Below are 13,022 nucleotides of genomic sequence, written 5' to 3'. Positions count from 1 at the left end.
CGCAAGCCTCCCCACCAACGGCAAGGTCCCATGTAGTCTTTATTTTGTTATCTGATATGACTCTTTTCCTTGTAATAAATTTGCTTTGACATCCATGCTACAGTCTTTAATATTTTGTAGTATTTCTTGTAATGTGCTACAGCATCAACATTGGAACTGTTTTGGATTGACAGATACAGTTTTCTTTTTGTTTTACAAGAAACCTGTATTCCTTGAGTAATCCATGGCTTCTTTGTAGACTTTGCTCAAACCTTGGTAAGTTTTGGGGGAAAATAGTGTTTGAATAAGGTAAGCACTTTATTAGCTAAAGCGTTATATTTTTCATTCATGCCATGAGCACTATAAACATCAGTCCAGTGAATGTCACTGAGGAGTGTCCTAAAATAATCAATTTTTGGCTTATTGATTACCTTCTTGAGCTCACATTTAACAGATTTTATATCCTGTTCAGTATTAATATTGAACAGAAGGAACTGCGTGTCATGGTCTGAGAGGCCATTGACTATTAGTTTTGTAATATAATTTTGTTCATTGGACTTTTCTATAAAGATATTATCAATGGCTGTTTGTGAGCAATTGGCTACCCTAGTGTGGAACTTTACAGTGGGAATTAAGTTTAATGATAGTGCTACTAACTCAAATAAGTTCTTATTGGGAGAGTCTTTAAGGAAATCAACATTGAAATCACCAGCAAGCACTATTTCTTAGTTTCTTGTTGTTAAACAGGCCAGTACAGCTTCAAGGTGGTTTATGAACAGATTAAAGTTACCTGCAAGTGCTCGATATACACTTAATATTATGAAGTACTTTTTGTGAAATTCTACTTCTGTTGCACATGCTTCCATATGCTGTTCTAGGCAAAATTTATGAATGTCTATGTTCTTAAATTTATGACAGTTCCTGATGAATGGGGAAACTCCTCCTTTCTCCATTTCTGATCTACAAAAGTTAGATGCTAACCTATACCCTGTAACACTTAAAAGTTCTATACCAGTGGTCACATGATGTTCAGAGAGGCATTATGTCAGCTGGGTTTGAAGACTCTAATTCATCTATGCAGATAATTAATTCATTAATTTTATTTCTCAGTCCTAGAATATTTTGATGCAATAAAGATAGCTGAGATTTCACATTGACTGAGTTAAAATTGGGTAGAGTTAAAATATCTGCTGACTGTTGAAAATTCTGATGTAATAAGCTAGAATTATGTTTTTTGGTTTCTTTTTCAAACTGAAGATTTGTCTCAATCCTAACCTCTCTTAAAATTTGGTTTCTTTCTGTCCTCACTACCCTAAAAAAGGGTCTTTTCTGAACCCTATAACCACTGGTATTTTATCACTCATGACAGTGCCTCCCCCCTTTAACTTTCCTGCTATTTTAACAGCCAGTACAATACCAAATAGACCAACATACTAATAAGGTTTTGGAGTGAAAAAATGGGTTGTCAGAGAGGTTAAAACTTGTGAATGAAAAAATTGATGTCTTAGAAAATAAATTTATTCTTTTGTAAAACGAGTTCACTGTTGAATCTGCAAAACAGATGAAGAATGTTAATGACACCAGAGTTCAACAGAAGGACATAGCTGAAAAAATGGAACAGAACTCTAGTAGTTCAGATCAAAAAATTCAAATAATATGCAAACTAATGTAAATGTGTTAGATCAAAAAATTTCAGCAGTTCAGGCAAATTGTATTTACAAAAATCTGTATTCAAACAATGGTATTGCATGGTCCAACATTCCTATTAAACGTTTTCCATCAGACAATTTACATCCAGTGGATTTGCTGCACCACTGTAGAGATAGTTTCGTGTCAAGTATGTGTCAGTCAAAAAATTAAATTTGTTATAAGATGTCTTGAAGGCAAAGTTCTGTCTTGGGTAAATTTAAATTTAAGTCAGTGGGAAACATATCAAAATTTCAAGAAAAGTTTTTTTAAATAAATTTTGGTTGGAAGCTGAACAGGGGAGACTTAAAAGTAAATTTTTGAATGGTCCTACTTATAGGAACAGGGATGGTACTCTGAAAGAGTTTTGTAAGAACCAACTTAAGAAATTAACACACCTTGACAAACTATTTGATGAAATGACATTGATTGATGCACTCAAAAGGGGATTACCAGAACAGTTGCTGTGGGATACGAGTATAGTTATCACACCCAACAGACAAGAATTAACTGATGAAATTGTAAACTATGTTTTCCAGAAAATCAGTCAGTGGTTCTCTGCAAATGGGCTCTCATTAAACTTTGACAAAACACAGTATATATCAGCACACACTCCACTGCAGAGTGAAAATTTCATTCTGGAAACAGTATATACAGTTCCACACAGTAAATGGAATGACACCATCAATAAATATAGACTTCGACCAGAAATCGGTAGCTAAGGTAGAATATTCAAAATTTCTAGGTGTATGCATTGATGAGGGGTTGAACTGGAAAAAACACACTGAAGATCTGCTGAAACGTTTGAGTTCAGCTACTTATGCTATTAGAATCATTGCAAATGTTGGCGATATACATCTCAGAAAATTAGCTTACCATGCCTATTCTCATTCTCTGCTTTTGTACGGCATCATATTCTGGGGTAATTGAGTAAAAGAGTGTTCATTGCACATAAGCATGTAAACAGAATAATTGCTGGAGCTCATCCAAGATCATCCTGCAGACACTTATTTAAAGAGCTAGGGATCTTCACTGTAGCCTCACAGTACATATATTTGTTATTAACAATCCAAACTAATTCAAAAGTAATAGCAGTGTACATGGCTACAGCACTAGGAGAAAGGATGATCTTCACTCCTCAAGGTTAAATCTAACTTTGGCTCAGAAAGGGGTAAATTATGCTGCCACAAAGGTCTTTGGTCACTTACCTAATAGCATCAAAAGTCTGACAGGTAGCCATATAGCATTTAAAAGGAAATTAAAAGAATTTCTGAATGGCAACTAATTCTACTCATTAGATGAATTTTTGGATATAGTAAGTGGGTAATTTCCCCACCCATATATATATATATATATATATATAAAGTGTAAAAGTGTATTTTGTGTAATGTATTATCTTGTATAGACACCTTTTATTAACCTGACACATTCCACATCATTATGAAGTGTCGTATTCATGATCTACGGATCAAGTACTTGTGGCAGAACTGCCAGAAAATATTAATATCCTCGCTTTTTGTACTTCGTTTTACTTACTTTGGTTGTTGACTAGTTGGTGTGAGACATTCGCCATGACTGTTACCGTGATTATCGAAAACTATTTCTTTGTGTTTTGATTTATCTTGTGCCAATAAAAATATTACATAGTGAAAGTAAATGGTGTTTTCTGTGTTATAAGTATAACACGCGCCATACTGGTGACCTCCGACGCGCAACATACGTCCGATTCGACAATGTGGCCGTTTACATCGACATCTCCACATCGCTCACCTTCCGCTCCTTTCGGACTGCAACATGATACTAATGGTGCCTCTACACTGCCTTTCCACGGTTTCCTACGCACAACGCCACCAACAGATAAGTACAACGCCGTGGAGTTTTCTTCGTCATGAACAATGCCGTTGTGGACTCTTCCAACATCGTCAGTGATGTCACCTGCTATGAAATCTTTTTCTACGTTCATCTATAACAAACCAATCATGAGTGCTGTGCCTAAATTTGTGACTCATAGTGCGCCGTATGTACAACCTCCTGTGACATGTAGGGTGCAACAGTGCCCCAACACTATGAACCTCGCAGAATTTTCGAGCCCACAGATCACTTGAAGCTCCCCATATATTGCTGGTAAATAGGTTTTGGACACATTCTCTCCCCACGCACTACAAGACTCACTACAAAAACAGACGGGTACAAATTTCAGTGACAACAATTACTGGTTGGACAGTCGTCCCGCCCCGATTGTTTCCGCAGCCCCGGCTGCGCCTGCCGTGTTTAAACCAGCCGCCGCGAGTGACAGCTTCATAAACACTCCGCCACTCCCATCCGCTGTGCTATCAAATCTGTTACATCCACAACACAAGAGTGAGAAAATTCCTAAATTACCAAGGTTCACGATGGACAATCCGCATACGTGGTTTATTTTGGCGGAGACTATATTCACTGCCCTAAACATTGATTCAGACAGTGCTAAATTTATTGCGCTTATTAATGCTCTATAGGACCACGCTGAGTGGGTACAGGACTTAGTGCTGTCGGTGGCCCCCGCAAATCGTTACCCACTGGCAAAACAACAGATTTGCGAAAGTCTAGCTAAGACTACGCAAGAGTCTGTTTTATACGTACTGCAAGATGTACATCTCAAAGACTCGACTCCTTCACAACTGTGGCGACGTATCAGAGCAGTCTTCGATAGCAAAACCATGCCAAATGAAGCTTTACTTTCTTTCTGGGTTGCAAAGCTGCCGCAAGCTATCCAACTGCAGCTCCTATCACACGATCAGGAACCTCTACAAGCAAAATTATTGCTGGCTGACGCCGCATATAAGATAATCAACAGAAGAAAGTTATCTATGTGTGCCCCCTCGATCATACGCCTCCCCCGCGTGGCAGAGGCCGATCTTGCCAAAACAACAGACAGAGTACACTGGCTGAGCACCGTCCTTCACCATCCCATACCACAGCTTCAAGTGACGTCCTTCACCCGGTAGCAACACAGGATCAGCAAGTTTATCCTCTCTGCTGCTATCACTCCATTCATGGTAATACAGCCAGGAATTGCTGCTCACCCTGTGCAATGCACCCAAACACGCACGGCGGGCTGCCATAGGTGCACCTGTCCGCTCTGTGATGTCAAGTCGCCTAACAGATCACAGGCTAGTACTTCCGAATTATTCTCTCGGACGTTTGTATATCCAGGATATAGCTTCTCAGAAATGGTTTTTAGTGGACACTGGTGCCGATGTGAGCGTCATTCCACGTTCAATGGTCACTTCTACAATCACGCATTCGTCTCACCAAATCAGAGCAGTCAACAATTCCCCATTAAAGGTTTATGGTGTAACGCAACTTCGCATTTACTTCGATGATACACATAATTATGAATGGACATTTTCGGTAGTAGAAATTGACGAGCCAGTATTAGGATTGGACTTCTTAACTGCTCATAACTTTTCTTTGGACTTAATTACACCTGCCCTCTGCTCGGTGGATTTTAAACAAAAATTTTCAGTGAGATTTTCCCCATCCACGCCGACAGAATGCAGCTCGAATACGTCCTGTCAAGAAAACAAAGAGACAGTTTCTATTCTATCTGAGGAGGTCAAAGCTGCCCTAGTGAACTTAGTTACGCAACACCTTGAAATCGACCAACTGTCCGTAGACAATGCAAAGCTACTTCAACATTGTGGTGTCCTGACTGATGAATTGCGCGGGTTTAGAGAGGACATCAAGACTGAAAGTAACAACATGCACAAAACTACACGGGACCTGCATACCGCACCGCTGTTTATACGCAGCCACAGCAGCGCCTGCCACGACCCGGACAGCGAAGACGGCAACCTGCCCAGCAACCCCCCACCCTGCGCTCCACAGTCCGCCTTTCATCAAAACACAGAGGCGACAGCTGTTACAGGCGACGCCGGGCATGCGCGCGCAACGATTCCTTCGTGCAGTAACACCATAGTCAATGGAACCCCGCCGGCTGTCGCGCAGCGCAGCTCCGCGGTCAACACTGCAGCTTTCACTGAACTACCGTTCAATGATAACGTATTTCAGCTTAGTTCCCTTTCATACTTACCGTGCACCGACGATAACATCCCTCCTTCCTGCGTCCCTCCACGTATTTCGGCCACACCTATTCACAAAATCAAGGCCATTACTACGGGCGTCTGTCACAGGCTTAACACAACTGAGGGACCGCCTGTCTGTTCTCGCTCCCGACGCCTCAATGCAAAAAAACTTACCGCTGCCAAAGAATGTATTAATGAACTTTTACACTTGGGTATAGTCCACTCCTCGGACAGTGCGTGGTCTTCCCCAATACATGTCATTCCCAAAAAGGACAATTCCTTTCGACTCTGTGGAGACTATAGGCGTTTGAACGCCAGAACAGTGCTTGATAACTACCCTGTCCCACACCTCCACGATTTTGCACAATCCATGTTTGGTGCCAATTTTTTCTCTGTGATAGACTGCAAATAGGCATACCATTAGATTCTGATGCACCCAGAAGATTTCCCCAAAACCGCTATCATCACCCCATTTGGACTATATGAATATTTGTTTATGCCCTATGGGTTGAAGAATGCCGCCCAGACCTGGCAAAGATTCATCAACACCGTGCTACGTGCTATGCCTACCTAGACGACATTATTATTTTCTCCACAACTGCCGAGGAACACAAACAACACCTCCAACAGGTTTTTGATAGATTCCACGACACGGAGTTGAGATTATTCGTGACAAATCCCAACTGGAGAAGCCAGAGGTTATTTTCCTGGGACATTTGGTCAATAATGAGGGCATTCGTCTCACCTCAGATAGAGTACAACAAATACTTGACCGTCCCCTCCCTCAAACCTGTAAAGAGTTACATAGATACCTCGGAATGGTAAATTTTTTTAGACTCCACATTCCACATGCGGCATCTCTTCAAGCCCCTCTCACTGAGGCCTTAAAGGGAAAGAATACCACAGGTGACAGACACATAGAAAGGGATCAGACCGTGCAGCGAGCGTTAGACTCACTTAAGTACGCTTTGGTGAACGCTATTACCCTGTCTCACCCTCACCCTGACACCTCCCTGACAATAACCACAGACGCTAGCGATAATGCCATTGGCGCAGTTTTGCAACAGACCCTACCGACAGGTGCCTCACCCCTGCGTTTCTTTTCCAAAAAGCTCACCGAAACGCAAAGAAAGTGGTCTGCATTTGATCGTGAACTTTACGCCATGTATGAGGCCGTAAAGTACTTTCGTACAGATATTGAAGCCCGACTTGTGACAATTTACACAGATCACAAGCCATTTGTCGAGGCTCTCTGCAAACCAGCATTACATGTACTACCCAGAAGGTTTCGCCATATGGATTTGGTATTACAATATGTTTCAGACTTTCAATGTATCAGGGGTAATGACAATGTTGCAGCAGACTACTTGTCACGCCTGTCCTCCCTGAAGATAGCTATTGATCCTCACCGCTTACATGAGCTCTGATACTTCCTTACAAATTGCTCTACTTCCCTTCCCTAATGATGATTTCTCTTTGTATTGTGACATTAAAACAGGTCATCCTCGTCCTGTAGTACCTAAAGCCCTTAGGAAAGACGTTTTCGACACAATCCACAGTCTCGCTCACCCGAGCATTCGCGCGCGCTACTACGCACCTCATTACAGAGAGGTACATTTGGCCTAATGCAAAAAGAGATTGTAATCGATGGGCGAGAGCATGCATACCTTGCCAGAGAGCCAAAATACACAAACATGCTAAGCCCACATTAGGCAAATTTACTGTGCCCTCAGGTAGATTCTGTCATGTCCATTTGGACATTGTCGGTCCGTTACCGATATCTAACAACTTCCGTTACTTACTGACCATGATAGATCGTACCATACGTTGGGCCAAGGCTATCCCCATCACAGACATTACGGCTGACACTGTAGCTAATGCTTTTGTCCACCATTGGCTTTCTCGTTTTGGTTGCCCTACTTCACTTACCACAGACCAGGGGAGACAGTTTGAATCTAATGTGTTCAATTGCCTCTGTCACCCGTGTGGTATCAACAAATTCAGAACTACAGCCTGTCACCCACAATCTAACGGCCTAATAGAACGATGGCACCGTACCCTGAAGGTCACTCTCATGTGTCATTCTTCCTCTTGGACTGAGGCACTCCCCTGGGTCCTTTTAGGTTTGAGGACGGTTTTCAAAGAAGACCTTAAAGCGTTAGTTGCTGAGATGGTATACGGAGAAAACCTCGCACTTCAGGCAGATTTTCTTGATGACCCTCCTCTACTTCCTGAGGATCAACTTGCCGAGTTGGTACGACAGGTTTGACAGCATATCACCAAGTTACGTTTTCCGCAACCTCGATCGCATGCTACCCCTCCGGTTTTCATTCACCCACACCTCAGTTCTTGTAACTATGTGATGCTTAGAGAAGACACCGTGCATCCACCCCTTGCTCCACCCTACACTGGCCCATACCGGATCATCACGCTCAGAAAACACTTATACGATCCTCTTTAAGAACAAACCATCTGTCGTGTCCATCGAGCGCTTGAAACCAGCATGGATCCTTAACGACACCGACATACACGATAATGAATTTGTTTTGCAGGAAACTTCAGAGGCCTGTCCTCTCCCTTCTCCACAAGCTAATCAAACACTCTCTGCAAGTCATGGCCCCCCTCTTCTATACTTCACACCGCCGAGTGCCAGCAGTAATGAACTAGTGTTTCAAGTGAATTTGAGTGACTATGATGTGGACTCTATAAAAATACAACCTGTGGACACTTTTCTTTTTTTATTTGAAATTCAAAACAATTCTGTGCCATCTTACCAGAAAGACATTAAGCTATTACAGTGCTTCAATGTGGCTCCTGGTACTCCACAAAATGACATTTCAGCCTATGTAGACTCCAATAATGTTTTATTTATAAGAGTAACCCCCCCTTCTCCTTCATCTTCCCCGAATCCTCCTACCCCTATTGCCAACACCCGTGCTGGCCGCACCGTACGGCCACCTCTCAGACTTCAAGGTTACGTCATGCCTTAAATATTTACCTTCCCTTTGTCACTAACTCCTCATCACTCCTCTTATGCGCTCCACGCTCCTCACAGGGGGTTCTGTGGCAGAACTGCTAGAAAATAATAATATCTTCGCTTTTTTGTACTTCGTTTTACTTACTTTGGTTGTTGACTAGTTGGTGTGAGACATTCGCCCTGACTGTTACCGTGATTGTCAAAAACTATTTCTTTGTGTTTTGATTTATCTTGTGCCAATAAAAATATTACATAGTGAAAGTAAATGGTGTTTTCTGTGTTATAAGTATAACATGTGCCATATACTAATCTAACCTAATGTAATCTAATCTAATACACAGATCTGACAGTTGTTTTGAGCAGTTTATATGATATGTTGACAGGCCGGATAGGGCTGGAGAAAGAAGTATGCACCATAACAATCAAATTGATGTAGATTACAATGGTAATAACTACAGAAACAGAGCTAATGGTAACTTCTATCAGGATCAGAATGTTAATAGAGACAAAACATTTTGAACATCAGCAGAGTAGGACTAATGAGATAAGCATTGGCAATTTAATAGAAGAAACAATCATAGAGGCAACTACTTGGAAAATGGCAGTGAGCCTCAATGAAGGTCCACAGTTTTGGGGCGAGGAAACACAACAAACACAGAACCCTCAATTTACACTTGCAATTTCACAATAATGACAATCTTAATGATTTGGCACAGGTATCTGAAGTTGAACAGAAAGAGTATCAAATTTATCATTTATGTTTTGATCAAATATTTTGGGATACTATGTTTAATTATAGTGATGTAGGTACTAATCATGAACCAGAATGTGAAAGTAATGAGAATTTTGATGTAGTATGTAGTAATGATTTCTTCTCTTGGTCGAAAACAGTGTTATTGATGTATGTAAATCAGGCAATGACTGTATCGGATCTGAACTAGGTAGTATTTTTTATGTAGATATGAATGAGAGCTGTGAAATAACTAGGGTGGTAAGTCTGAGGCTGGTAGCTTATCACAAATGAATGGAGGTGTTGATGGAAATGAGACTTGTGTTGTTAATGATGTTGTTGACGAAATAATTTGGGAAGAATATAATGATGATGAAGTTATGTGTGGAGTTTAAGAATAATGAAGTTTCAGTGTTATTTGTGAATAATGTTGACAATACAGAGAAGGTAAGTGATCTATGTGATGATGTAAGCGAGAATCATGGAATACCAGTCCAGTCAAAGCAGTTTTCCATTAATGTCACGCAGAGTAATGATCCAAGCAGTAAAGGTGAGTTATCTGTAAGGCTAGAGAATAAAGGTGAAAACTTTTTGAAGTTTATTTGAAACCAGATTGATGATAACATAAGTAAATGTGCATTCTGGAATAAGTTAGCTGTTGTTAGTCAAAATTTGCATCCAGATTGGTGGAATGAAGTGAAAGAAGATCTAAGTAGGAAGTGTAATTTTGACAGTAATATATTTTGTGTTCCTTCTGTCATAAGTGATGTTAGTTGTTCTATGGAATCCATTCATTGTGTTCAATCTTTACCTGACAACATGAGTAACCAAAGTAGTGCTATGATACCAATAAAGTTGATAAAACCCTGCAAAGACAGTGTGGATGTAGCATTTGATGAAATAGAAAGTGATCTCTTACAAGAAGTGTCTAATAACAGAGATGATGATTCAGATTTTGGGTGTCCTTACATTAAGATTAAGATTGATCAGTGTGAACAGAACTGTTTGATTGATACAGGTAGCCCAATTTGCGGTGTATCCCAACAATTTAGAGACAAAGTTAAGTGCAGTAAGAATTTTGTGGTAATGCACATTGTATGTGTAAAAATAAGAGGAGCTACTGGTAATCAAAGCAAGTATGTAAAATGTCAAGTACTGTTAACATTTAGTATAGAGGACAAGCCTTTTAACATTGATGTATAATGACCCCTATTCTAGAAGAAAATATACACTATGTTTTTAGATTCATAAGACTATATAATCGTGTTTTATTTATCATGAATGTAGTATGTAAGAGTTCTATCTTATCTATTGACTGAGATTAAAGCTACTTGTAGATTCATAAGACTACACAATTGTGTTTTGTTTATCAGGAATTTAGTATGTAAGATGATGTGATTTTTAAAGTTTTGTCTTGTCAATTGACTGAGTTAAAATCTATGATACACTATATAATTCTGTTTTGTAATAGATTTGTGTTTTAGAATTTGATACATATATCCTATGAGACAAAATGAGTAGATCCTTTTACAATTTTGAAATGCGACAATGTTCATAATTTGTACTGCAAAAAATTAAGAATAGTATCTTAGTATATCTGTATGTATCACTTTGTTATTTCATTTTTTTCATTGCATTTAGCTCTGTTAATATTTCATATATGAACAATTTTTAATCTGATCTCACAGAAATCCTAAATGATTGCTTTTGGAATGTAAATACGGAGAGCATATGCCATGTGATGTGAAGGAGGTATTCAACAGCATATTAGTACACAAAACAATGTTTCATGATTTGATGTGAATGCTAGACAGGAACTTACCTATCCATTGGAGCATATGATGGGAACTGTAGGAGGAGACTGAAAGACATGAGTCGATCCACTTCCCACAGTGCTGTATGGCTGTATTCTGCTGCACCAATCAGCTTACAAGAAGCATAGGTGCTGGGTAATGTTCTCAAGCATCAGTTAACTACATCAGTGTTATGACTGGGATTTGTAAATTGTTAGCCAAGACTGTCCAAGACAGTGTTATTCTACATAAATGAATGTTTTTCAAGTAGGGCGATTGACTTCCCAATACATTACGTAACTTTAAAACAGTACGTATTTTTTTCATCAATTGTAAATTAATCTTCTAGGTCTTTATGTATGTAGGTTAGTTTGAGTGGACAATTAGGAAATAGTGAGGAAGACATTTACTAGTGTAGACAAAATAACAAGATGTATACATATCTGCTTTCGTACACTGATTTTGGTCCTCAAGCTACTCTATAAAGTCATCATTCAAAGCCAATTATGACTCTGTCTACCTGTATTTATCCTGAATACTGGAATATTGTTAAGTTGTGGGCATACTCATGCTTAACTCTGTTTTGGGTACCCCTGGTTATCGCGACTGTGTATGTGTACTCAAAGAGAGTGTACACCTATTGATTGAGGGAAAGATGCTTCTTATAACTGCTCTTTATGATTGAACTTATTGATATGATTATGAACTTTATACATTTTGTTGTGTTGAAACATTTTTTGCTGGTTTGTACCCAGTGTCGTTTGGATTCATGGGTCAGTCCCCACATCATAGGCTTAGGCCCTAATATTTTTTCATTGTTTTGTCCTTTCATGAGTCAACATATCCTTAATTACTTTGGTTTATGTGGCTGGTTGATTTTGTACTATATTCCTACTCATGGTCAAGTTATTCGTTTGGTCTGACCCATCATTGTGAGTTTGCTGAGCCGGCTCACTCATTGTACACACTGGCTCTGAATTTTTCCTGTTCGGTTTTGAAGATTTTGAAGTTGTGATTTTGTGGACACAGACTTACAATTTGTCATTCTAGTAATTTACCTTGTCTCTGTATTTATTTCTGTAGTTTAGTGTGCAATGTTGTGGTTTTGACTTTGTATCAATTGTCTTGTGACAGAACATTCCACAGATCTGAAAATCTGAATGCCATGTCCTGATATTTGTATAGATTATAACTTGTACAGTAGATATTATTCTTATGTTTTCTGTAATATGTTATGTATCACATACAGTATGTATTCTACCTTTTTGGTATCATTTTGTAGACCATTTCTTAAGCTTTATAGTATGTCACAAAATATTGTAAACACATGTTTCCAAATTTTGTGAGGGGGATGTGTAAAGGGACACCCTCCTTTAACATTACCTTTATTCAACAGAAGTTATTGATATCAAAAATACTTTCTATCTTTTAAATAGGTTAATGTTATCCCAACTGTTTAAATGAAAGAATTTTGTATTATTTTGTACATGATGTATTATATTTCACGCTAAAATGTATAAGAAGGAATTAATTTATTTTTGTTGTTGCAGTTGATATGTACTAGCTCTATATATACAGTTAAAATTACTCTTCTTTAAGAAACATTTGAAATTACAAAATATTCAGCACACTTAAAATTCCTATTATTAATTATGCAATATGATGCTAATTATTAAATTTAATTATGGGTTCATTTACAAAATAATAATAGAAATTCATTGTCAATAGTTTTAAACTCTTTGGAATATTGTTAGTACCGCAGAATGAAGTAGTAGTGGGCATGTCTCTGA

General features: G+C 39.0%; 1 protein-coding gene across 1 annotated transcript in view; it reads right to left on the bottom strand.

Moving 5' to 3' along the window:
* LOC124555382 (probable chitinase 2) overlaps positions 1–13,022 on the bottom strand; it is a 324,834-nt gene that overhangs the window by 111,825 nt on the left and 199,987 nt on the right. The window lies entirely within an intron of this gene.

This window comes from Schistocerca americana, chromosome X (genome assembly GCF_021461395.2).
Source record: "Schistocerca americana isolate TAMUIC-IGC-003095 chromosome X, iqSchAmer2.1, whole genome shotgun sequence".
Lineage (NCBI taxonomy): Eukaryota > Metazoa > Arthropoda > Insecta > Orthoptera > Acrididae > Schistocerca > Schistocerca americana.
The sequence above is the reverse complement of the archived record's forward strand: the minus strand, read 5'-3'. Positions and strand labels throughout refer to the sequence as shown.